Below are 24,132 nucleotides of genomic sequence, written 5' to 3'. Positions count from 1 at the left end.
TTCCCGCAGTCTAGGGCTAGTCAATGGTCCACGCCGCCACTTCCTAGTGCAGTCACCCGTTGCTACGATTTTTAGCTCGTTTAACTTAGTTACATTTTCTCTCTTTTATTTTTCCTTTATTTTCTTGTATTTTTCTCTATTGTATTTCATTATTTCATGTCTCCTCACTAAAATTTAAGTGTAGTTCTAGGCATTCTAGCTGTCCGCACAGACACTGGTCACTGGAACAGTAGAACGCACTACCGTACATAGGGGTGTTACATGGCTGATCCTTGGTGTAATCCAATTGAGATAGGAAAATCTCTTGTGTCCCCTCCCACTGTGCGCACAATAGTAGTTGTTCCTTCATACATATCTTTCAACACTTATATGTACCTAATAGATACCCTCTTTTGTTCTAAAACATTCCATAAGACATCTCTTGGAACACCATCATAAGCCTTCTTCAAATCAATAAAAACCATGTATAAATCTTTCTTCACATCTCTATATTTCTCCATAAAGCTTCTAATGAGGTAAATTTTTTTTTTTTACATTTTATTTCTGTGGATACTCGGGCAGAGCCTCCTCTGTTTTATTAGCATTTGGAGGATTCCACTATTCACCAGTTAAAACAATTTCATATCTATCCCATATTTCCATATATCATATCATTCAAAACTTTTCATGTAATTTCAAGAAAAAAATAATACAACTCATTCATATAGAAATTTATACACAAAAGCTTACAAGCTTTATTTACAATCCAAAATATAATTTCAATTTATTTACAATATAAAATATAACTACATGATGTTTATATGCAATAAACCAAAATACTAAGTCTAATACATGGGCCCTACCAACAAAATACAAAATACTGAGGTGACTCTGGATTGTGGCAGATCTGACTGAAGCTCTATCAGGGCACTACTGCTGTGGCTGTGTCTGGTCTCTTGTACCTACATGATAGAAAATCAACGCACTAAGCGAATTGCTTAGTGGTGCATAATTTTTAAAGAAAAGTAACTAAATAATTAAAAATAATAATTTTAGGCAAATTTCATAAATTCTAAGTTATTTATGAATTCTCTACACTTTGGGAACAATTAGATTTAATAGTATATTTTCTGTTCAATTTTCTTATTTTCGATCTTAATTATTTTATAATAGTACCCAAGTAACCTATAACAGACTACAAAGGCTGGATACACGGGAGTATACTGGTTAGACAGCTATATGTCTATCCTGTATACAACTGTCATGTCAGGCACATGGCCAGCGGGCAGGCTTTTAAAGCCAGAAAATGAAACTAGATACAATATCTAACGGGCAGGCATATAGCCTGTAGAACAATCATATCAGACATATTTTTTCGATCAATAATTATTCATGTAGGCAGTACTGCTATCTGTAGTCCCTAATTGGTATACCAATCGATTCAAACAATATACATAAGCCTAGGTTTACTTTGGGCAATTAAGCATTATTAACTATTTAACAAAATTTTCATGTCAATGTATAGTGAGAAAGTGGATCCCACATACCTTTTGCATGTAATTTAGCATGTAGTCACTTACTAGGGATAAGTCCCTACCAAAATATAATTTATTTCAAGAACCTTTCTTTAGGTTCAGTTTTAGTGTCTTGACTTTGAATATCAGATTGAGCAATTTGTGGCCACTGTTTGGCCCCACTTCCTTCATGGAAGTTGTTCTTCTAGGTCTTGTCTTTATTTTCCTTTTTAAATCAAGTCATTTGGATTTTTATAACACAAGTTATGGTCAATTAACCATAATTGGTTCTGTTGTAAATTCTGGTTCCTTAACTAGGCAGTTGTTGGTGTCATATTTTACCAATTTATTTGAATAGGTTATAGCAACCTTTAGGCCTAGTGTTCTTCTTAGGATTTGATGCCCTATGTCTTATGGTCACTTATAATTTTTAATTGCAATTTTTCAAGTTATGTAAAATTAGTCATAGCTATATTATTGGCCTAGACTCAAATGTCCTATACTAACATGATTCCCATTTAGCTAGTAACTTTGACCCAAAATTTAAGCTTCTTACATTCATAATTTGAGGAAGGTGTCTAATAAGCTCCATTTCTTAGGTTTCCAGAACTATATGGCACATCTCAATTGAAGTTTTCTAATGAGAGATATGACTAAAAGAAGATTCTGGAGTCAATGGTCACTTATCCAATTTCCAGATTTTGTACGCTAACTTGACTTAGCCAATTGACCAATTTCTCTTAATTTATGGGTTCTGGTCAAAATAAAAATATTTTAGGTCTATGTCTTATTGAAATTTTGGTACTGGTTTTAGGGAATTTGGATTTCTGTGGACCAAGTTATGGCCTTTTTACCAAAACTGGTCAATAAGCCTATGTCAAGCAATTTCTAGGCAACATAGTTCTGGACAGTTTTGTGACCCAAATTGGGCCAGCAATTTAGTTTGGTTTAAGGCATTGTTGGGCTTTGTGGTCTTCATGGAGGTTGTAGCCCTATATCTAAGCTTTTCAATGGTATAAAATTTAGGTCATTTGGACCTGTCTAGAGGGAGTTATGGCCAAATGAATTGGTACTGTTCATTTGGTCATTTTTCTGGGTTCATCATTTGGTCATTCGGATTGGGATAGAATTTAGGTTAGGTTTTGGATAGAATTTGGGCATGGTTTCTTCATGAGAAATGGGGTATTTTGGGCCTAGTTTCACCTCTAATTAGCCTCATACCAATTGGAGCCACATAGTTTCAGTTATAAGTGAAAAACCAAACTGGACTCATTGAGTCCCACAACCTGCACAAGAAAGCACTCCTAATATTCAATTTCCTCCAACTCCCAAACTACACATGGCATTCATGGCACTTTTATAAGCAGAAACTCATCTCAATTTGGTCAATTTCAACCAGAAGATAAAATCCTCAATTCATAATCATGAACCCTAATTTCAAATTTCAATCTCATGCATTCATCCATGCAAATCAATTTCTACTACTTTAAACTTCATTAATCAACTTCATTAACCAAATCAAACTATCAAGACCATGAATTCCATTCATTTCCTAGGGCTGCCAAAAATTCAAGTTCCCATATACTCAAGGTTTTCTTTTGATTTCATAAAATTTGCACTTAGTTTTACATGCTTATATTAATTAAAGAAGAAAGGAACTTGTTTAGTGCACTTACCTTTAATGGCAGATTATCAACCTTGTAAAAACTTTAAGATTTTTCCTTTTCTTTGCTGCCTATAAGCTTCCTAAGGTGTGGGGATGAGTTTTAATTAAGTGAACTTGTGATTTTAGGTGGAAAACGGAGGGGATTTAAGCTCGCATGCAAAACGTCTATGTAGGAAGATGAAGTTTATGTTTCGGCCATTGGAACAAGAGGTGAGGAAGATGGCTTTTTAGTGGCTTTAAAATCTGTCACTTATGCCTTTTATACTCCACTAACAATTTGTTTATTATTATAATAATCAAAGTTTTAATAATTCTAATAACTCCCCCCATATTTCCCTTAATTATATTACATATAAATTTTATATTTTCTTAAGATTTTTAAAAATTTAATATCACTCATTTTAATGGACATTTAGGTCAAAAATTGACTCTAGGTGCCAAATGACCATAATGCCCCTCTTCGGTTTATAGTCACACTTTTTCGGTAATATCGACTAAATTCCCAATCTGACGGTTCCTTTAATTTTATATAATGTCTATTTCATTTTTATTTTTATCTATACCTATGAACTAAATTTTATTTGACATTTTCAATGTCATTTGTACCTCAGTATACCTTTAATTAAGTCCCAGAAATTATTTGCTAGGGTTCCTTGCAGGTCTAGGGTAATCAACTGTCTATGCAGTGACTTCCTACTACGGTCACCCATTGCCATGGTTCCGGCTCCTTTACCCTAATTACATTTCATTTCTATTGTTTTCCTTAATTTTTCTTCTATTATCTTATCATTTATTCCATCAATTTTTTTGCCTCCTCACTCTAGTTTAAGTGTAGTTTCAGACATTCTAGCTGTCTGAACAGACGTTGGCCATCGGAATAATAGAACGTATGGACTACCTATGGTGATGGCGTTACATGCAATCCTAAGGCCTAAAACAAGTATTTGATGTAATCAGGAAGCAATACCTATGCAAATAGCCATGGGAGAAAGATAGTACACAGGTCGTGTACCATGACCTGTGTAACCATCCTTGCCCCATTTAATTTGTTGTTCCTCTATAAGGTGCAAAGTCAATATGTCTGGAGAATTACATAGCCCCGCCCTATGCAATGCTACAGGGGCCGTATAATGGCTGCTAGCAGAGAATCCCAATTTGACTTTTCTTCCTTTCTGCTTGACCTGGAAGGACTTCTAAGGATGCTATGTCTCTGAATTGAGTATTTTTACACCAGATATAAATACAAGAAGTCAGGAATAAAAGCGGGGTTCAATTCTTTTACATTAGAATGTAGCGATTCCACCTCAAGAGAGATCGCTAGCAAGATTTTTGGAAGAGATTCTTAGCTGAAGTTATAAAAGTTCAAAACTACAAAATTCTCATTTTGGTTTTCCTTATTCTGTTTCTTCTGAAGTGTTTTGCATATTTTGTTATTTTAAGTTTGATTGCAAAACTTATCATGAATTAGTAGTCTTCTTTATTCTGGAATTAGGGATGTAGCACTTTCAATTTAGTTATGGATTTTATTTAATTCTATTTCAATAAATTGGGTATTTTGTTTATTAATTCAATTTCTTATGTTCTTAATGCATGTTATATGTTGAGCTCCACTTAGTATTGATCCTAGATATTAATTGAAGAACTGAAAGGTGAACATTAATATTTGATGAACATGATTTTGAACTTAGGGTTTCTGACCTAGAGATAGGCTGAGATTCTATGTGGATCTAATAATTAATCAAAGACTTAAAAGGTCCTAATTAATTTAATCGCCACGAAAGTAGGGTTTAGATTGGTTAAGATACAACTTGAGTGCCTTAAGAGAGGACTTAAAATAATTTAAGATTAATTTCTTTAATAGTAATATATTCCTAATTATTGAATAGGTTAGATTGAATTTGTGATTGATTAAAGTGTGAGCCCCTAATTTTGGAAGGCTTTTACTATTTGATATCTTTAGTTTAGTTAATATGCTTTTATTTATTTTGTAGTTATAATTAGTTTAGTTTACAATTCTCCATTCAAATTTGATAGTCTAGATAAATATAGTTGCTGTGTAGTTTGGTACTCAAACTAGATTTCTTGTGGAAATGATACTTTACTCACTACTTTATTACTTGTTAATGATCCATGCACTTGAGAAAATTTGCACAACAAGTTTTTGGTACTGTTGCTAAGAAATTCAGTATTTGATATTAGATAATAGGTAATTTAATTAATTTAGACATTTTATTTTACTTAGTTTTTATAAGTTTATCATATTTTGTTTTTTTTATAAGTTTATCATATTTTGTTCTTTTAATTCTTTTGTATCAGGATCTTCTATTTAGTTTATGACTAGAACTAAACTAGAAGACGAATTACTTGAATTGATATAGAAATAGACAAACCTTTAAGAGCTATCAAAAGGGGGAAAAGCAATAGGAAGCCAAAACTTCAACCATGGTGGACAATCAACCAAAACCTTTGAGAGACTATGGAGCACTAACTATTCAAGGGTTGCAACTGAGCATAGCCAGACCAACCATTGATGCCAACAATTTCAAACCAAACTAGCATGGCTCCAGATGATTCAATATACTCAATTTGGAGGATCACCAATGGAAGATCCACACTACCATCTCCAATGCTTTCTTACTCTTACTCTTTGTGATACATTCAAGATGAATGGTGCTTTTGAAAATGTTATTCGATTAAGAGCATTCCCATTTTCTCTTAGGGATAAAGCAAGAAAGTGGCTATTATCTCAACTTGTAAGATCATTCATTAACTGGCCGATTTATCATAAACCTTATTAGTAAGATACTTTCCACTTGGGAAGACCGCTAAACTTAGAACTGAACTCAACACCTTCAAACAGAAAGATAATAATGTTAGTAATATGCCCTAGAGCATATTTTGAAATTATATCTTGTAAATATTTATTCCCTTTTAATGGCATATATCTTTTCTTTTAACTTTAAATGCTTTAAATTTAATAGAAAATATCCTTTCGTAACTTGTTAGATATTTCATTCTTAAAGTGTTATGAATATGAGTGACAGAATATTATGGTATAAGTACTATAAAATATAATTTACAGTTTTGGATACTTCAGAGGATAAGATTTATCCATATAAACTGTCATATTTGTTTGTTCCCATCGATTAGTATGGGATACTAATGATATAGAATGGTAAGTCTCATGTCATATAACAAACAAAGTGGGAACTTATATGATAAGTAGGCCAAACCATTGACGTAAGATTATATGTACATGGAGTTTACTCTTGTCAATACCTAATTATCTAGATCATAATAGTGCATATAATCCCTTAACCTGAGATAATACAGTTATCTTATATATAGGTGGCTTGAGTTTGATACTACTTTCATGCTTGTACTAGGTATGAGTATATGGGTATGTGTTGGCTCCGACTGGTTATATATGGAGACAGGTGTTTAGTCAACATGGGATCCATTACCATAAGTGAATGGGGATAAAATCCTATGTCTATTTAAATTATTCTTGATAAGTCAAGTTTCTGGCCATGACAGATACACTTAGTCAGAAACGTATTTCTAACTGGAAAGTTGTATTAATCAAGAATTAGAATTAAAATGAGGGCATATGATTCTAAGCATTAAGAGTTTGACATAAATCATGACTCTAGCTAGAATCGGAAATTTGTAATGGAGAGATTTTAGTGCATGGTATGTATGATCAAGGTTCATGAGTTAATAAATAATTTATAACTAATTATAAACATGTCACACCCTACCCCTGATGCATAGCCCTGTGCAAATCACTGTTTCGGTGATCGGTGTCTGTCCGGATAGCTGGGATGTCTGGAGCTATAGTTAAATGATATTAAGAAGACATAAAATGATGAAATGTAAGGTAAGAAAATACAAGAGAAATAAGAGAAAATAAAAGAGATGAAGTGCAATTAGGTTAAATGAGCTAGAAACCGTAGCGATGGGTGACTGCACTGGGAAGTTACGGCGAGGACAGTTGACTAGCCTTGAACCACGAGGAACACCGGAAAATATGTTTGGGACCTAATTAAAGATCTATTGAGGTATAATTGACTTTGAAAATGTCAAAGAAAAATTAGTAAGTCAATATAAACGAAAACGAAAATTTAAGAAATCGACTAGACAAGGACTAAATCGGTGTTAACGAAAAATCCGAAATACAATTCGAAGCGGGGCATTTTGGTCAATTGACACCTAGAGTTGACTTTTGACCTAAATGTCCATGAAAAATAAATTTCAATAATGCGATGAAAATTTGAAATCATATGTGTGGAGTAATTAAGAGAAATTAAGTGTAAAATGTGGAATAATTAAAAAGTTGATTATTTAATTACTTAAGCTTAAGTTAGTTGAGCACTATGGACTATATAAGCATAAGGGTCATGTGTATATCCACTAACCACTTCATCTTCAACCTTCATCTTCTCCATGCTGAATTGATATTCTTCTCCCAACCTCCATTGTCGTTCCATGACCAAGCTCCATCTACCCATGATCAAGTCACTTTCTTCCTAAGTTCCTTCACTAATTCTTGTGTACACACCTTGGACAGCATATTGGGAGCAAAAAGGAGTTTTGGTGAGGTTTTGGGAAAGCTCTCAAGAGATTAGTGTCCAAACTTCCTACCTTTCTTTGGTATTCTTGATATTTAGGTTAAGGGGAGTTGATTGGTGTTGAAATTTAAAAGAAATTATTGAGTTTGCAATCTGCCCATTTTCGGCAGCCACGGGAGGTGAGCTTGCTTGAGTTTTTCTTACACTAAAATGATGGGAATTAGTGTTGATTAGGTGATTTGATGTATTGATAAATTACCTCCCATGTATGTATATTGAACACTTGAAATTAGGAGTTTGGAAAGTGTATTTGAGAGCCTTGGCAAATGCCCAATTTCGGTAGCCTTGGAATTCATGGATTAATGTTTGATTTCATGAATTTAAATGATGAAGATGGTAAAAAGGAATGAAATCAGGAAAAATATTTATGGTATACAAGTGCAAATATCGAATTCGTTAAACAAAAGCAAACAAGATGGTGTAAAATGGCACATAGGCCTAGATTCAAAATAAGTGGCAAGATAAGATAATAGTTATGAATCTCTGGCAAATGATAGATAAGAAATTCTAATATGACCACAATGGTCATTCAATAAGGAACCATGAATTGAAATATTAAATAGAGCAATAGTAAGAGATGATTAGTGTTATATACACAAATTAAACATGGTATTAGATTGTTAGAAGTCTTACATAGACTCAAAGATAAGAAGATTGTAAGAGAGAAAAATTAAGTTCTCACTTCATAGGATTATATGAGGTCTGAGAAAGAGTGGATCCGTTAGCACACAGAATTGCTTACTTCTAGAATTGAAAGGAATTCAAATTTAACTTATGACAGAGGCTCATAAGGAACTGAGCACACGAGGTGAGCAATCGATCTGTAATATTATTGGCTAAAGTGCTACAGACCATCATTCAGATTATGAGGCTACATGGAAATGTGAGAGAGATATGAGAAAACAACACATACGGATGATTAAGGACTGACAGCAGGCAAAATTTTGAGGTCGAAATTTCTTTTAAGGGGGATAGAATTATAACACCCCTACATGCATAGCCCTGTGCAAATCACTATTCCGATGATCAGTGTCTGTCTAAATAGCTGGGATGTCTGGAATTACACTTAAATGATATTTAGAAGACATAAAATGATGAAATATAAGGTAAGAAAATACAAGAAAAATTAAGAGAAAATAAAAAAGATGAAGTGCAATTAGGTTAAATGAGCCAAAAACCGTAGCAATGGGTGATCGCACTGGGAAGTTACTGCGAGGACCGTTGACCAGCCCTGGACCGCAGAGAACCCCAGGAAATATGTTTGGGACCTAATTAAAGATCTATTGAGGCATAATTGACTTTAAAAATGTCAAAGAAAAATTAGTAAGTCGGTATAAACAAAAACTAAATTTTAAGAAATCAGCGGGACAAGGACTAAATCAATGTTACCGAAAAATCCGAAATACAACCCGAAGAGGGGCGTTTAGGTTAATTGACACCTAGAGTTGACTTTTGACCTAAATTTCTATGAAAAGTAAGTGGTATTAAATTTCAATAATGCCATGAAATTTTGAAATCATATGTGTGGAGTAATTAAGAGAAATTAAGGGTAAAATGAAGAATAATTAAAAAGTTGATTATTTAATTACTTAAGCTTAAGTTAGTGGAGCACTATGGATTATATAAGCATAAGGGACATGTGTATATCCACTAACCACTTCATTTTCAACCTTCATCTTCTCCATGCCAAATTGATATATTTCTCCCAACCTCCATTGCCGTTCCATGACCAAGCTCCATCTACCCATGATCAAGTCACCTTTTTCCTAAGTTCCTTCACTAATTCTTGTGTACACACCTTAGGCAGCATATTGGGAGCAAAAAGAAGGAGTTTTAGTGAAGATTTAACAAGCTTCAAAAATAGGTAAGTGTCCAAACTCCTTCCTTTCTTAAGTAAAGTTTCTATGAAGGTTGAGATGAGTAGTTTGGTGAAGAAATTTAAAGGTTTTGATGAGTTATTGATGTGTACTATTTTTGGCAGCCATGGAAGTTAAAAGTGTTTAGCTTGCTTTTACATGTAATTAATGGGAAATCATGTTGATTAAGGTCATAAGATGTTTTAGCCAATGTATTTTATGTGTATGCATGAATTTAGCAATTGAATTGGGGGTTTGAAGGAAGCATTGAAGACTTTGGTAATTTTTCCAATTTGGCAACCATGATGAACTAAGAAGAATGCTTGATTTCATGAATTTACTTAATGAATTATGGTATTGATGATTGACAGAAATGTATGGTAAATTTCTAGTGGAAATTCATGTATTAGTTAGGTGATTTCATGTGTAAATTATATGGATTTTGCCTTTATGAATTAGGATTGTAATTGGTGTATTGAGGATTAGTACAAACTGCCCAAATTGACTATAATGAGATGTGATGAATGTTTATGGTATGATACAAATTCAGAAGTTAGGTATGGGATGTTAAAGTATACTAAGTTGAAGGTGTAATTGAATGGTATTTGAGGAATGTGTTAAGGGCAGTATGCATTTGAGCCTATAACCCTAATTATGTGATCCCAATTGGTATGAGGCCAATTGGAGGTAAAATTGGGCATAAAATGTGCCAACTTTCATGTAGAAACATTGTTGAAATTCTATCCAGAAAGTGACCATAAAATTGACCTAATCCGGAATTGCAACTTTTCAAACCCTAAAATCTGATCATATGAACAGTATTCACGAAATCGACCATAACTTAGGGAAAACAAGTCCAAATGACCTGAAATTTATACCTTTGGAAAGCTTAAACATAGGGCTACAACTTTGGTAGAGACCATAAAGCCCAGAAATGACCTTAAGCAAGTCAATTTGCTTGCCCAATTTCAGTTACAAAACCTGCAAAGAAAAACACTCCCAATGTTTTTACTCAACCACCACTCCAATACAAATCATTTTCATATCCCCATTCAACATAATTAACTCAATCCAATTTTTCAAGTCGTACTTAGCATAAAGAAAACCATACATGGATTTCAAAACTCAGGAAGAAATTTGGATATTACAATAATTTACATTTTAATTATATACCTAAAATAATATTACAAAAGTTCTTATACAACTGCTCAAATAAAATACATACATATAATTATATGCATACATCAAAACCTAAGTACAAGGGTATACCTATGATATACCCTGAGCTAATCTGAATGTGTCTTCAAAGCGTAGCTACAGGAAATCTCAATCAGTTGCTCTATCTTTACTTTCACCTATGACAGCATACAAAGCTATCGCTGAGTGGTGAACTCAGTGATTCACAACTATAATTTAAAAACATAGTACAATATACCTTAGCAAAATTACAGCAAAGAATTTGGAAATCTGGATATTAATCAAATTCTAAAAATTAAAATATTCGTTGCCAATAATATAAATCATTTGTTAAAATGACTCTGATCAAGAAATTCTATTTATCAAATCACAACTGGACATTTAAAGTAATTCTAGCAATTATGGAAATAAAGATTAATTCCAATAAAATCAATTATGCATAAATCTCATTTGAAATTGAAATTCTTTACTAGTCAAAACCATTTTTTTAATCTTACTAATTATGCAAGACTAATCCGTAAGAGCCATCTTCAGGGTGATTCTAACTCCCTATGGTCGGGGAGGTCGAAACATCGTGCACAATAAACAACACAATAATGAAACTTTCGAAAGGGCCAATGAAAAACTTAGATCTAACCTCTAATAAGAGGAGAATCTAAGTCTGTGCATGTACCATGGTAGTTAAAACAAAACAAAGCTAGCTCCATTGTCTTCTCAACAAATGAGAGAGACGGGTAATAACTTATTCAAGCATCTATAGTGAGATATAAAAAAATATCATAAATCTCTTTGTCCTTTTTGTGAGCATAAATCACAACACAATTCAATTCAATGTCAATTCCAATATCCAATAATTTTCATGCTCATCACAATTCAAAACATATTTTATCACAATTTTTCCAAAACTAATTTATTCAATCCACAACATTGCTCAATAATTCTTGAAATACCATTTTACAAAGCTAAATTTATACATACTATAACAATTTCAATAGTCATTGAATTAAATCCAATACTTAATAAACATAATACATAAGGAAAATAACGTCATTTAATCATATGAAATATTCAGAACAAAATCAATTAAAAACTAGTTATGCATAAACCTTTTATGAGTCACCTCTTAGCCTTGACTCAGTGTTTATTTCTCTTTTTCAGTGTCTTTTCTAACTGAAACACACAATTTAAAGTGCTTCAGTACTTGTTTAAATTATTTCAAATAAGAAATTCTAACAATTAAATTTTTATTGGTTACTATTTATTTCACTAGTCAATCTACAATGTTGACTTTTCATACACACTAGGTGGCTTGGTTTTAATCTCATCAATATGTCACATTTTACATTCCTCAATGTTGGTATATGTTGTCAATTTCATTTCAAAGCTTATTACATTTTATTGCAATTTTTCAGATTTGGTATGCTGCCTTGACCTAGCTAATTGACCTATTTCCTTTTATTTCTGGGTCCTGGTCAAAATTACAATCGCGTAGGTCTGTGTCTTATTGAACTTTTGGAACTGATTTTAGGTCATTTAGAGTTTTCTAGACCAATTTATGGTTATTTTGCTAATGTTGGACAGATTGCACTTATATTGCAAACTTAGGTCATTTTTAGGTCATTTCCAATTCTGGTAGGTTTTGTAACTGAACTTGGGCAAGCAAATTGACTTGCTTAAGGTCATTTCTAGGCTTTGTGGTCTCTACCAAAATTATAGCCCTATGTCCAAGCTTTCCAACGGTATAAATTTTAGGTCATTTGGACCTATTTTCACTGAGTTATGGCCGATTTCGTGAATATTGTTCATATGGTAAGATTTTAGGGTTTGCAAAGTTGCAATTCCGGATTAGGTCAATTTTATGGTCAGTTTTTAGACAAAATTTCAACAATGTTTTTGCATGAAAGTTGGCACATTTTATGCTTAGTTTTACCTCCAATTGGCCTCATATCAATTAGGATCACATAATTAGGGTTATAGGCTCAAATGCATACTGCCCTTAACACATTCCTCAAATACCATTCAATTACACATTCAACTTACTATACTTTAACTTCCCATACCTAAATTCTGAATTTGTATCATACCATAATCATTCATCACATCTCATTATGGTCAATTTGGGTAGTTTGTACCAATCCTCAATACACCAAATACAATCCTAATTCACAAAGGCAAAATCCACATAATTTACTCATGAAATCACCTTAACTAATACATGAGATTTCCACTAGAAATTTACCATACATTTCCATCAATCATTAATATCATAATTCTTCAAGTAAATTCATGAAATCAAGCACTCTTCTTAGTTCATCATGGCTATCGAATTGGACAAATTAGCAAAGTCTTCAATGCTTCGTTCAAACCCCCAATTCAATTGCTCAATTCACACATACACATAAAATACATTGGCTAAAACATCTTATGACCTTAATCAACATGATTTCCCATCAATTACATGTAAAAGCAAGCTAAACACTTTGAACTTCCATGGCTACCAAAAATAGTACACATCAATAACTCATCAAAACCTTCAAATTTCTTCACCAAACTACTCATCTTAACCTTCATACAAACTTTACTTAAGAAAGGAAGGAGTTTGGAAACTTACCTATTTTTGAAGCTTGTTAAATCTTCACTAAAACTCCTTCTTTTTGCTCCAATATGCTGCCCAAGGTGTGTACACAAGAATTAGTGAAGGAACTTAGGAAGAAGATTACTTGATCATGGGTAGATGGAGCTTGGTCATGGAAAGGCAATGGAGGTTGCGAGAAGAATATCAATTCGGCATGGAGAAGATGAAGGTTGAAGATGAAGTGGTTAGTGGATATACACATGTCACTTATTCTTATATAGTCCATAGTGCTCCACTAATTTAAGCTTAAGTAATTAAATAATCAACTTTTTAATTATTCCACATTTTACTATTTGCTGATTTTACAACCACCACAAGTGCACGGATTGCTAACAAGTAATAAAGTGATGAGTAAAGTATCATTCCCACAAGGAATTTGATTAGTAAGTACCAATCTACACAGTAATTTTGACTGTTTAGGTTATCGAACAATGAAGGAATGAAAGTTGTCTATTTTAAACACTAAAATGATAAATTTAAAATGAAGTAATATATTTTTGAACAATTTCAGAATTAAGATTTCACACTTGAATCTTGCTATGGACGTTATCTTGTCTATTTACTGGATTGAGAATCATTTGCCTTGATGGAAATCAGTCCTAAAGTATCTTAAGTCCTCTCTCAAGGCACATAGGGTGTATTCTAATTAACTTAAACCCGACTTTCGTGGCGATCAAATTAATTAAAATCCTTTAAGGCCTTTGACTAATTTTGAAATTCCATAAAGGTATTAGTCTATGTCTAGGTCAGAATTCCTAAGTTCAAGATTTTGATTTTCTGATATTAATCTTCACCTTTTAGCCCTTCAATTAATATCTAAAATCAATACGAAGTGGGTACCAGCACAGAGCATGCATTAAGATCACAAGAAATTAAATCAAGGAACAAATCTCAAATCCAATAAGTAAAACTTAGTGTTCATCCATAATAATGATTACAAGCATTACTCTCCCAATTCCAGAATAAGAAAACTACTCACTCATGAGTTTAGCAAACTTCATGATAAAAAGGCAAAGACAGTAAAAATAAATCATATAGAAGAAATAAAACAATAAAATCCATTTAAGGAGATGGAATGAAGGAACCGAAGAGAGTTTGCAGCTTTGATCTTGTGGAACTTCAGCTGGAGAACTCCTCTTGATACTGATATTCTTCTCCTCAAGATGGCTGGAGAGAGTGCAGAATGCAGTCTCTTTAAAACTCCTAAAAGTGCTGTCAAAGGATCCTCCTCCGTTTGGATGTTTTCTCTTTCTATTTATAATAGCTGTCCTAGGGTTTGGTCATTTTGAGTCCCAAAAGCGTTAGGAGTTTGATTTAAATGTGTAAATAAGAGCAGGAATTCGGGTTTGAAAACTGGCTGCCGCATAGTACACGGCCCGTGTGTCACTACATGGCCCAGGGCCATGTAGCTTATTGGAGTGGAATTGCGGAGTCTTGCATTGGCACAGAGACTTACACGAGTCTGCATTGGCTGCACGGGCCGTGTACTTTTGTTCTCAAAAAGTTCTTCAAGCTTGTGCCTGGCAGAGACTTACATGGGTCCCTGCAGATTACACCGGTCCAATTACACGACCCGTGTACTTTTGTTTCTCCATTGGCTCTCTGGCTTTCGTCTGCCAGAGGGTTACACGGGTCTGTGGCTTGGCTTACACAGCCCGTGTACTTTGTATCAGCAGAAATTCTAAGTCTTTTGACTTGTCCAAGCTTTCCTTTTGTGCTTTAATACTCTAGGGCTTCACCCAAACACCTAAAATGATGCAGAAAATATGGAATTAAGGGCTTGATAATAGAAATTATAAAAACTAATGAAATCAATTACTATGCATGAGATTACTTACCTAAATGCTATGAGATAGTATACAATTGTGCTTAAAAACATCTATATAATTCAAGTGTATCAAATACCCCCAAACTCAAACTTTTGCTTGTCCTCAAGCAAAACAAATCTCTGTTTTAAAACACATTTTAGGGGATACTTAGGAATATAACCAACAATTTAATAAGCACAAAATTGAACTCCTCCAACCTTTATACTAATTACCTTCTTTCAAGGCATAAGGGTTCTAATAGCTGCCTGTTTAGAACTTCACCTCCTTTTTGGTGCTTTAACTAATTATTCCTCTTTACAAGGCTATTAATAAGTCATAAATAACCTGTTTTATCAGAGTAAACTTGAGAAAAACTTACTCCCCCAAATTTGCCTCTTTTGTGAGTAATTGTGATGAAGTAACTCAATTCCAACTCCATAGGCATATCTCAATTTCCTATCTCCACTAATGTAGCATACACTTTTCAAAAGATCAAAAGGTCTTTAAAAGGGTTGTAATGGGGCTAAAGGGATAATGACTTGATTGCCAATGAAAGGTTTTTAGGGAATGCAAATATGAAGATAATATGTATGCATAAAATACCAAGTATACTAAGTTTATTATACTGATTTTGTATGGAGAAATGGGGCTTTTGATTTTTTATAGTGCCAAGCATGCTTCCATGATAATTATCTTGGGACTTCTTCTCTTTTGTTTGTTTTTTTTTTTTTTTTTTTTGTTTTTTTTTTTTTTTTAATGTCCCTTTTGTCCTCTCCCCCAAACTCATTGCTTTTGTTGGGTTAGAAAGGCAAATTTTGATTTGATTTCAATTGCACACTTGCACTCTTTCTTGAGTTCTACATCCTCTCTCCATTTTCGTTTTTTTTTTTTTTTACACTTAATATACTTTTTACTTATGCATTTAGCTTCCTCTAAAGGGTAAGATAGGTGTTTCGCCTTGATAGGTCCAAGAGACATGTTCTAGAGCTAGTGAGGCATTTTTAGCTTTGCTTGTATTTCAAAAATTTTTTTCCTAATTTTACAAGTTTAATGTGACAGATTAATGGCTATGAAGGGGTTTAACTAGTCTAGTTCCACTAAAGAGATTAGGGTTTTCATAGACAACGTGTTAGAATCCCTTTTTGCCTATCCAGATACGTTCATTCCTCTATCTCATGGAGTCCAATTATTAGCTTATTAGAAATTGGTTATAGTTCTAAGTTTCACAATTCAAAGTTCAAAATTTTCAAAAATTTTAAATATTTTTTTTGAATTTTGATACACAAGAATATTATAGTTGAATTTAAATAATGTGATGATATGCATGAAATGACATGCAATGCACTTGTAACCCCCCCCCCCCCCCCCAAACTCAAACCGAACATTATCCTCAATGTTAATATAATATGCAAAATTAGAGAAAACATACAAAGATTATAAGAAAGCATATTATTTATTAAGCATTGAAAAGTTTGGACATAAAGCAAATAAAAGAGACTTATGATTGCAATATAAGACTAAGATATTCAAGATTTTATAATAAAGAACCTATCCTATAATCCTAGGTTTAAAAGGTCTCTGATGGTGATAATGGTGATGTTGGTGATCTGGTGATGCTGGCTCCTCTTCATCGAGCCTCTCCATTAGCATGTCCAACTTATTGTGGGCTTTCTAGAGGCTATCCTCGATTGCTCGCATCCTATTATTGATTGTGGTATCCATGCGCTGTAGGTATATGAGTACCGGGTTTATGGATGGTGGTGTGTATGGAGGCACTCAAGCGGGGGACTCATGAAACATGGGTTCTTGAGTTTTCGCCTATGGCTGCGAAGTCTCACCAGGTCCTTCTTGTGCTTCGTCTCTCCGAGGGATGGCATTCCCTTCAGCATCCAGCAGGTAGCAGGTGTTGCCCACCTTCTTACATATCCCCATGGATATGCAGATGGTTTGATCTATTCTTGATGCTCCACTGACAGAGCACAGCCTGTGATGTCCTAGAATGAATCCAAAGTGGAGGGCGATGGTTGTGACAAGGCCTCCAAGCATGATGTGCTCGGTAGGCTGATGACAGAGGCAGCGGAGGTGGTTGCACAAAAAGAAGCAAGTGCTGCAGCATAGCCCAGTGAACATACACCATAAGAAGAATAGCTCATTGGCGTTTACCACGCCAAGGCTGTCACCACGGCCCATGATGGTGTGGATTGCAAACCGATGCATGTAGCACAGAGCTGGACTTATGATGCCCATCGATTTGGACTTGCTAGAGTTATACGGCTCTGTGTTCTGAGCAATGGAACTCCAAAAGTTGATGTTGTTGTAGATCATGCGATTCCTAGGGATCTCTTGGTGGCTAACACTGTTAAAGCCGAAGATGGCATTAAACTCATCTATGTTCATCACCCGGTCGATACCAAGGAGGTGAATTCAATTCTGCCTCTGTTTTCCTTATCAGTAGGCCATAAGGTGGCCTTGAAACTGCCAAAAACTCTAATGTGGTGTCTCGATATGCTGGGAACTGGAGTTGGGTGAGCCTTGTCCACCTGATGCTATCGAGTAGCCTGTTGATCTCATCCTGCAGCTCGATTTGCTCCAGCAGCGCGAAATCCATTTATTTTATGGAGCTTATTTTTCGAGTGTGAAGCAGGGTGCACATTGGCTTGTGGGCATCATCACGGAATCCCCATGGAATGGAGATTTCTGGTCGAGGAGCGGCTTGTGGTTGGGGTCACAGTGGAGGATGGGCTGGTTGAGAGGATTAAGGAGAGGCTGCCCTTGTTCTTGGGCGTTGGGGTGTCAGCTGAGGGGGAGAAGGTGAGGATTCCCTTCTATGCCTTGAGGAATAGCCCATTCTTTAAGCAGATCTCTTTGTAGGAGCCATTGATGAGTTTTTGGGAAGGAGAAGAGTAGGGTTTGGTGAGGGGAGAAGAGATTTGAGGGGTTTTTATAGCCTAGGAGGGGCGGAGATGAAGGGTTTTGCCTTTATGAACGGGTTTAATGCGAGGGGTGCATTAAAGAGCCATTAGAACTCTTCATTTCGCGCATTTTGTACCCGAGGAGTCACATCTGCGACATGATACAAGGGTCGTGTATCACTACACGAGTACCAACATATAGGGCCGTGTAAATTTCTACCCAAAAATTTTAAATTCTATCATAGTACATAGCCCATGTAAATGAAGCTCTGGAACCCGTGTAACTTTCTACCTCTCGAGTTGATTTGCTGGACATGTTACACGGCTCATGTCAAGTATAAAGAGGGCCCGTGTAACTTTCTATCTTCAAGCTATTCTTCTAGCAACATTAAACAGTTCGTGTAAACTGGGCTATGGACTCGTGTAATTTTCTGTCTCCCTTAGAGCTAAAATTGTAAGAAATTTACGGACTTCAAGAAAGTTACACGGGGTGTGTGAAACTAGTACATGACCTGTGTAATTTTTTGATTTTCTAAGCTCTTCCTAAATGAAATTTTTTATTTTCACAACACATGAAATGGATGCAAAGATTAGCAATAGAGTTACTTCCCCAGTTTTGTTCACTCTTCTCTTTTATGGTTTTGACTTGGTGATTACTCTCCTCTCTTATTCTTTACTCCCCTTTTTCTTTTCCAGACGGTCCTACAAAATGAAATACTAATGAATATGAAACAAAAATCAATATGAAAAAGGAAAAGAAGGAAAGTTCAGAAAAATTTTTGGGTTGCCTCCCAAAAAGCGCTTATTTATAGTCTTTAGCTAGACTTTGCTTGTTTATGGTTTATCAGTAGGATGGTCGAGGGTGTAATGGACTCCCATTTTTATGAGTTCTCCTTGAAAGTAAGGCTTCAGCTTTTGCCCATTGACCTTAAATGCTCCTGAGGTTTCACTCCACACTTCTACTGCTCCATGTGGAAAGACTTGAGTGACCTTAAAAGGTCTAGATCATCTTGATTTCAGCTTCCCTAGAAAGAGTTTCAATCTAGAGTTGAATAATAGGACAAGATCTCCTTCTTTTATTTCTTTCCTTGCTATGCACCTGTCATGCCATCTTTTGGTTTTATCCTTGAAGATTTTGGTATTTTCGTATGCATCCTGTCGGATTTCTTCCAACTCATTCAGTTGTAGGAGCTTTTTTTCACCAACAGCTTTGAGGTCAAAGTTTAGGATCTGAATTGCCCAGTAAGCTTTATGCTTAAGTTCAAAAGGGAGATGGAATGATTTTCCATAAACCAGTCGAAAGGGTGTTATGCCAATTGGGGTTTTATATGCAGTGCGATATGCTCACAGTGCATCATCTAACTTCATGCACCAGTCCTTCTTGGATCTGTTTACAGTTTTCTCTAAAATTCGCTTCAGTTCCTTGTTTGAGATTTCTACTTGGCCGCTGGTTTGAGGATGATAAGGTGTGGCCACCTTGTGAGTCACTCCATACTTTTTCAATAGTGTTTCGAATTGTTGGTTGTAGAAGTGACATCCTCCATCGCTAATTATTGCTCGTGGTGTGCTAAATCTTATGAAGATATTCTTCTTAAGGAACCTTGTGACCACTCTAGCATCATTGGTTGGTGTGCCTATTGCTTCTACCCATTTTGACATATAATCAACACCAACCAGAATATACTTGTTTCCACGGGAAGAAGGGAATGGGCCCATGAAGTCTATCTCCCATACATCAAATAATTCTACCTCAAGTATACCATACAGTGGCATTTCATTCCTACTTGAAGTGTTACCTGTTCTTTGGCATTGATCATAAGCTAGGACAAAGGATCTCACATCTTTAAACAAATGTGGTTAGTAAAATCCTGCTTGCAAGATCTTGGCCACTGTTTTTGAGGTGCCAAAATGTCCTCTATGTAGTGATGAATGGCAGTGATGAAGGATACTTTCCATATCTTCCTCTGGAATGCATCTTCTTATCAACCCATCATTACATCTCTTGTACAGTAGAGGTTCCTCCCATGTGTAATATCTCACATCATATAGGAATTTCTTTCTTTGCTGATAAGTTATGTTTGGAGGCAATACCCTGCATGCAAGAAAATTAACAAAGTCAACATATCATAGAGCCTTGGAGAATGCAAGTAATTGCTCATCAGGAAATGAGTCATCAATTGGAAAATCCTCGAAGTCTCCTGTGTACTCCAATTTCAGCCTGGAAAGATGGTCAGCCACTACATTTTCGGATCCCTTTTCATCCTTGATTTTAAGGTCAAATTCTTACAAGAGTAGAATCCATCGAATCAACCTTGGTTTTGCTTCCTTCTTGTTCAAAAGGTACCAGATTGTAGCATGATCTATGAATACAATGACTTTTGACCCAATTAGGTAAGATCTGAATTTGTCCATTGCAAATACCACTGCTAGGAATTCCTTCTCTGTGGTAGCATAATTGATTTGCGTGTCATCGAGTGTCTTGCTAGCATAATAAATGGCATGGAGCCTTTTATCTTTTCTTTGCCCAAACACTGCTCCAACTGCAAAGTCACTCGCATCACACATCACCTCAAATGGTAGATGCCAATATGGTGGCTACATTATTGGTGCTGAGATCAGATCTTCTTTGATCCAGTTAAAAGAAACAAGGCAATTTTCACTAAAATGAAAGGGAACATCTCGATTAAACAGGTTGGTAAGTGGCTTAGCTATTTTGGAAAAATCTTTAATGAATCTTCTATAGAGCCCTGCATGTCCCAAAAAGCTTCACTCTCCCTTGACTGATGTTGGTGGTGGCATGTTTTCAATGATCTCAATTTTTGCCTTATCAACCTCAATTCCTTTTTTTAATATCAAATGTCCTAGAACTATACCTTCCCTTACCATGAAGTGACATTTTTCCCAATTTAGGACCAGGTTTGATTCTTCACATCTTTGCAACACCTTAGATAAATTAGCTAGGCAATCATTAAAAGTAGTTCCATAGATAGAAAAATCATCCATAAAAACTTCCATGATATTTTCAATCTAATCAGAAAAAATAGCCATCATGCATCTTTGAAAGGTAGCAGGGGCATTACAAAGACCAAAAGGCATTCTCCTATATGCAAATGTTCCATAAGAGCAAGTGAATGTGGTCTTTTCTTGGTATTCTAGGTGAATGGGAATTTGGAAGAATCCCGAATACCCATCTAGATAACAGAAATAAGAGTGCTTTTTTAACCTTTCTAACATTTGGTCGATGAAAGGGAGAGGAAAATGGTCTTTTCTGGTAGCACTGTTCAACTTCTGATAATCTATGCACATTCGCTAACTAGTGACTACCCTAGTAGGGATTAGTTCATTGTTTGCATTTTGAATAACAGTTGTCCCACCCTTCTTAGGAACTACATATACTGGACTAACCCATTTACTATTAGAAATTGGGTATATGATACCTACATCTAAAGTTTTAAAATTTCTTTCTTGACTACTTCTTTCATGTTTGGGTTAAGTCTTCTTTGGTGCTTGATAGTAGGTTTACTATTTTCTTCCATGGGTATCCTATACATGCAAATTGAGGGGTTGATCCCTTTTAAGTCTTATATTTTATACCCTATGGCCTTATTATGGATCCTAAGTTCTCTTAACAATTTTTCCTCTTTAACTTAGACAGGCTAGCATTAATTATAACAGGATATTTAGAGTTTGAGTCCAGAAATGCATACCTCAGCGAGGATGGGAGAGGTTTAAGCTCTACCTGTTTGGCATTTTCCTGGAGCTTGATCTTGGGCTGTTCCTCCTTTTACTCCTCCATCTCGGAGGCTTGAGCTAGGGATGGTAGGGGTGGATGAGTTGCTAACTATTGTACACAGGCTGCTATTTCTGTGTTTTCATCATTCACTGTGTGGCTGTGCACAATACATGTTTCAAAAGGATTTTTAGGATGTGTCTTATGGAATTCCTTTTCAACTTATTTGTCAATTATGTCAACCTTGAAGCATTCATTAGGTTTGAATTTGTGTTTTATTGTGTCGAACAAGTTGAATTCCACTTCTTTTTCTCCTAACTTGAGGGTTAGTCACCCATTTTTTAGGTCTATGATGGCTCTAGCGGTTGCCAAGAATGGTCTTCCCAAGATGATAGGGATCTGAACATCTTATTCCATTTCAAGGATAACAAAGTCTACTATAATGAAGAATTTGCACACTTTGATAGGGATGTTCTCAAGAATGCCCACTGGATATTTAACAGCTCGATCAGCCAATTGTAATGAGATTGTCGTGGGCCTCAGTTCTATGATCTCCAGCTTTTTGCATATTGATAGAGGCATTAAACTCATGCTTGCCCTAAGATCACAGAGGGCCTTGTCTATTTTCTTGTTGCCAATGAGGCAGGGTATGGAAAAGCTTCCTGGATCTTTCAGCTTTGGAGGCAGTTTGTTTTGCAGTACAGCACTACATTTCTCTATTAGAGCTATTGTCCCATAGTCATCCAGCTTTCTTTTCTTTGACAAAATTTCCTTAAGAAATTTGGCATAGGATGGCATCTGAGAGAGTGCTTCAGTGAAGGGGATGTTGATATAAAGTTTCTGTAAAACTTCCAAAAACTTTCCAAACTGCTTGTCCAATTTGGCTTTTTGGAATCTCTGAGGAAAAGGTAGGGGAGTCTGGTATGGCTCTGGTAACTTCTTTTTCTTCCCTGCTTCCTCTTCTTGATCTTTCTTGGCTTCTCCCTCTTTTTTCTCCGCTTGGCTTTCAAATTTTTCTAAGGTCTCATCTGTTGGTTCTTTCTCTGATTGTACTAAAGTTCTCCCACTCCTCAATGTAACTGCCTTACAATGCTCCATTGGGTTCACCTCCAGTTGACTAGGCAGTTTACCAGTAGCCTTACTTGAAGAACTTGCTTGTTGAGCAATTTGATTCTCCAGCATCTTGTTATGGGTAGCAAGTTGGTCCATTCTGGAAGTCAACTATTTAATCAATTCATTCTGTTGTTGTTGAGCTGCTAGGAACCCTTCCATCATGGATTCTATGGTCATCTTTGGTTCAGGTTGCTAAGGTTGAGGAGGCAGTGGTGGCTATACAAAGTTTTGGCCTTTGTTCTGAAATCCAGGGGGTGTTGGCAGTTTTACCCCTGTTGCTTGTTTATTGGCTGGTTCTGCTGATTGAACCATGAGAAATTTGGGTTGTTCCTCCATCCAAGGTTATAAGTGTTTGAATATGGATTGTTGGACTGCCTCTGATTGAAGTTTCCTCCATTATTCATACAGTTCATCTGTTCTGTAGAGGGTTCATTAAAGCTGTTATATTCTGAATATCCTCTTCCATAGCTGTCCTCATGTTGACTATTCATCCCTATTGCATTGGCTTGCATTTTATGAAGCCTCCTTGTGAGCTGATCAAATTGAGCATTTATCATGCTTAGGGCATCCACTTCCGGGACCCCTGCTATTTTCCTTGCATTTCCTCTTTCATTTGACCACTCATAGTTATGGTATGCAACCCTCTCTAAAAGTTCAAGTGCTTATGTGACTATTTTCTCCATTAAGTCATGTTCTGCAGCTGAATCAACTGTGCTCCTTATAGAGGGTAGTAACCCATTATAGAAATTTTGCACTAGTGGCCAATCCTTTATGCCATGGTGTGGACATTCCCTCTGTAGGTCTTTATATCTTTCCCATGTGTCATAAAGTGATTCACCTTCCTTTTGTCTGAAGGTGTTGAGCTCAAGTCTCAGTCTTGCAATCTTTGCAAGTGGAAAATACCTTGCTAGAAAAGCTTGTGAGAGGTTTTTCTAAGTGGTGAACGTTCCAATTGGTTGAGAAAGTAACCACTTCCTTGCTCTGTCCTGAAGGGAGAATGGAAATGCTCTGAGTCTTATGGCTTGATCATACACTCCATTCATTTTAAATGTGTTACAAAGGGCAAGAAAGCACTGGAGATGATAATGTGG

At 35.5% G+C, this 24,132-nt stretch overlaps 1 non-coding gene across 1 annotated transcript; it reads left to right on the top strand.

The window, feature by feature from the left end:
• The first annotated feature begins 23,812 nt into the window (after positions 1–23,812).
• LOC131170843 (small nucleolar RNA R71) lies at positions 23,813–23,919 on the top strand. The gene has a single exon (XR_009141609.1). It is a non-coding gene; the product is annotated as a small nucleolar RNA R71 (small nucleolar RNA).
• The last annotated feature ends 213 nt before the right edge of the window (positions 23,920–24,132 follow it).

Source organism: Hevea brasiliensis, chromosome 11 (assembly GCF_030052815.1).
Source record: "Hevea brasiliensis isolate MT/VB/25A 57/8 chromosome 11, ASM3005281v1, whole genome shotgun sequence".
Taxonomy (NCBI): domain Eukaryota; kingdom Viridiplantae; phylum Streptophyta; class Magnoliopsida; order Malpighiales; family Euphorbiaceae; genus Hevea; species Hevea brasiliensis.
This window is presented reverse-complemented; position numbering and strand designations above follow the sequence as displayed.